Source organism: Sus scrofa, chromosome X (genome assembly GCF_054392235.1).
Source record: "Sus scrofa isolate SSC_HxYL_T2T_F1_AM1 chromosome X, Sscrofa_HxYL_maternal_Yorkshire_Landrace_v2.0, whole genome shotgun sequence".
NCBI lineage: Eukaryota > Metazoa > Chordata > Mammalia > Artiodactyla > Suidae > Sus > Sus scrofa.
Window position 1 is genome coordinate 10,234,380 of NC_139401.1, and position 4,174 is coordinate 10,238,553.

General features: G+C 47.7%; 1 pseudogene; it reads left to right on the forward strand.

Moving 5' to 3' along the window:
* The first annotated feature begins 370 nt into the window (after positions 1 to 370).
* On the forward strand, positions 371 to 3,606 carry LOC110258281 (claudin-34 pseudogene; annotated as a pseudogene).
* Positions 3,607 to 4,174: the final 568 nt, after the last annotated feature.

Sequence of the window (4,174 nt, forward strand, 5' to 3'; positions counted from 1 at the left end):
ATGGGTTAGGAACCATTTCTGGGTGACAAGAGAAAGGGATTAGGGAGCATGTCTGAAACACTCACAAAGATCTGAAAAGTGGACTCAGGCTCCATGTCTTTTTATTTCAGAATAAATAAAGCTGAGCGACAAAGAGGAGCCCAGAGGAAGAACGGAAGCACCAGGCCGTGCCCTGATCAAGAGGAAAAGGGCCGCTGCCATGGCATTAGTGACCTAGCAACTCGGAACACTGGAGATGCGGACAATGGGCAGGAGAATGTGGAATCAGTGGAAGGCTGAGGACAGGACCTGGGACTCAAAGGCCAGGTTCACAGTGTGGCTGAGAACTCAGCTCTGTCCACACTGAGGAGCCAAGCGCTGAGAGGAGAAGATGTCAGACGGGGGACCTGAGATCCATGGCAAGTGTTCCTTGCCAAGCGGGCCTTCCCTCGCCCCAGACGCTCCTTCCTCTGCAGATGGGTTAGTAGAGGCTCTGCCTTCTTTGATCTCTATGTGTTTTTTTTTTGAGGTGGTTACATAGAGAACGTTAATTATTTTCCTATTTTAAACACACTGCTCAGTGGCATTAGGGACATTCACGATGTCGCCCAGCCAGCAACACCATCCATCTCCCTAAAGGGAAACCTTTGTCTCAGATGAACACTAACTACCCATGCCACCCTCCTCTAGGCCTTGGGCTAAATGTCCATTCCTCCCTCCCTGGGCTATGAATCTGACCCCTCGAGGTTCTGAATATAAGTGGGAGCATATGCTATGGGCTTATTTCCCTCAGCAGAACTAGTCTTTAAGGCTCATCCCTACTGCAGCCTGGGACAGAATCTCCTTCCATTCTAAGACTGAAAAGTACTCCACTGAACCGAGAGACCACACTTTGTCTATCCCTTCATCCATGGATGGAGATTTGGGTGCTTCCATGTCTCCCTCTCAGGAATCAGGCTGATATGAGCATGGGTGCACAAGAAGCTGTTCAAGTCCCTGCCTTTCCTGTTGTGTAGAAATAGCCAGAAGAGAAATTGCTGGATCATTCGGTAAGTCTAGGTTTTTTGAAGAATGATCGTTCTTCACGGTGGCTGTACCAGTTTCTAGTCCCACCAGCAAAGCTCAAGAGTCCCAGTGCTCCACATCCATTGGCCAACACTTGCTATCTCCTGCTTTGATTTCTTTTGTCTTACATTAGCCAACCTCTTGAGTTTAGGTTGTATTTTGTTGGGTCTAAGATCTTTTTCACCAGGTCGAGTGAAAAGATAACAGAAGACTCTGACACAGATACCGAAGATAAAGAGACCAATGCAACCGTTCATGTAACTAGAACTCAACCTGTAAAACACAGTCCTTTGTTTTCCTCACATTTGCCTTTTCCTTCTATGGCTATTGAGCTACTTCCCTGGGCCAGGCCTGGGCTCCTCTCACATCTGCTAAGGGTCATGGTGAATGAATTACTTTCATGCTCACAACACACAAGTGTATTTACACACCAGAATCCACCCTCCATTGCTTCACTTGAATGAAGTCTTTCTTCTTTCGAAGAATCATGCCCATGACCAATATCTACTGAAAGGCCAAATATCCATAAAAGAAACAATCCAAGGTTGTGAACACAGTGTTGAGCAAAAGAAGCCAGTCACACTCAGACACCTACTGCCCAATCCCTTTCTTGAAAGCAGACAGAGGTGAACTGTTTGGGCTATATTGTGAGCTGGAAAAGTCTCCGGACAAATAAGGAAGAGGTGATACTGTGTCTCCTCAGCCGAGCACTGGCTGTGTGGGTATTGGCCCCGGGGTGACTCACTGAGCTCTCTACTTAGATTAGGGGCTGTTTTCTATCAATATGTGGTTCTTCATGATACAAATAGCTTTCCAAACCCACAACCCCTCTCAGCATATAGACCCCCACCCCCAGTTCACTTCACGTCCCTGATTATGTTATACAGACAAGTTTCTTGCAATGGGCTGTTTGTACTTGATGTATGGTGACCGTCTTTCTTCCGGTCACATTTTGCATTTCATCACCAACTAGGATGGCCATCATCAAAAAGACTAAAAACATCCAAACGTTGGAGAAGATATGGAGAACCTGGGAGGGTCACCCATTGCTGGTGGGAATGTAAAATGGTACAGCCACGCAGGGAAACAGTTTAGAACTTTCTCAAAAGTTAAACTTCCACTTGCCATATGATCCACTCATCCCTGCCTTGGGTGTCCACATGCGAGACATGAGAACATGGTCCCAGCCAACGTTTTATTAAAGTCTGTTTATAGCAGCATTGTTCACAACAGCCAAAACTTGGAACCAATCCAAATGTCCAAACACTGAGGAATGAATCACCAAACGGTGGTCCAGCCATACAACTGAATGCTCCTCTGCAGACACAGCAACAAAGCACTCACATGCTCCAAAACGGATGGACCTTGAGAAGAGCCAGACACAACACACCACACTGTGGACGCTGCCATTACATTGTGAATGTTGGCACAGAGCTCCCTTGTGTGGAATGAGCATAAATGATGGTCACCAAGCCCTCTGGGGGGACTGGCAGGTGTTTCCCCATTTTTCCATAGTCTCAATAGTGCTGACCCTCTCTGTGACTAAATGTTTATGGCCAGTCTCGATGAGATGTTTGCACAAATGCCCCAAATTGGAACTGCCTGTTTGAAGGTCTTTGCACGTTAAGGCTTCAGTCCATAATGCCAGCTGGCCCCTCACATCTTTGCGTGGCCTGCTCCCCTCCCTCCACATCCCCTCATGCCCCCACAGAGGTCTCTTTCCCCAGGTAACAGGCCTTTTCTCCAGCAAAGCACCTGCCTCTGAGAAACGCACCTCCCTCTGAGCAAAGCACCTCCCTCTCAGCAGAGCACTTACCCCACAGGAGAGCGCTGCTCACACTGGGGACTTGTTCCAAGTACCAGGTTCCCCTCTCCTGATGTCCTGTGTTCCTTTTCAGTTCCCCTTGGACTGCATCCACTTCGCCCTTATTTAATGGACGCCTGAAACTTCAGCTGATGGGATTCGTGGTGGCCACTGTGGGATGGGTCCTCGGAACCACATCCATGGCTCTGGCTGAGTGGCGAGTGTGGTACGTCAACAGCACCTCGCTCTTATCCTCCCACCTAGCCTGCGTGGGAGTGTGGAGAGCCTGCATCTTCCATCAAGGCAATGGCCTCGACCGTGCCATCGGATGTCAGGGTTACAGCTACTTCGATCCTTACATCCCAATGGATATCCGTGTTGCTCAAATACTCCTGCCGCTCGCCACCATTCTAGGGCTTTTCAGCAAAGCTGCCATCATCTTTGCGCTTAAGAACATGTACCTGAGCAAAGTGCAGAAGACCTGTGATGCATCTGCTGTTGCAGGAATGCTGAGCATAGCTGCTAGTTTCTGTATCCTAGCTGCTGTGGTCTGGAACCAACTGTCCATCCAGACCGAAGAGGGAATTGCCTTCCCACCATCTTTCAATCTACCCTTCAAGCCGGACTCCCAGGAAGTCGGTGGGGCTGCTCTCATGGCCTTTCTTGGTTCCTGCGGGCTCTTTTTCGGGGGGTTGGCTTACTTCTCTTACAAATACCCACTAGACAGCCGAGTGCATCCTACAACTTCAGATACATAAAATTCCTCATTGCATTAGGCTTTCTAAACCCCAAATTACCAGAGTTCATTTGAAGTGTTACATCAGGATGCTGTGTCCCTTAGTTGTAAAGACTCTAGACCATCACAAATGTAGTTTGGGGCAGATAATGGCTGTTACCCTTTGTGGCTGCATTCGGTTCCCTCGTTGCCTAGTTGAACAAAGAAAATGTCATTAAAAAATCTTACCTACTTGCCAGTTGGTCTTATTGGATCTGCATTTTAATGACTGTCAAATCTTCCATATTTGCAAACTGGTGTGGATATAAGTTTCGGAGAGTCTCACGTTTCCCTCTTAAACTTCTGCTAAAAACACCCAATCTTCTTTCCTACAGCCTGGTAATCACCTGTATCATGTAAGACTGTCCAAGATGTGCACAGGTACATGGAACCACTCCCCCAATTTACTACCAGACTCAAAAGGTATCAAGATTCTCCAACACTACCTTTATCTCTCACTTCCCCTGTTTCATTGTTTTTTTTTTTTTTTTTAGGGCCACACCTACAGCATATGGCTAGGGGTCAAACCAGAGCTGTAGCTGCAGGTCTAC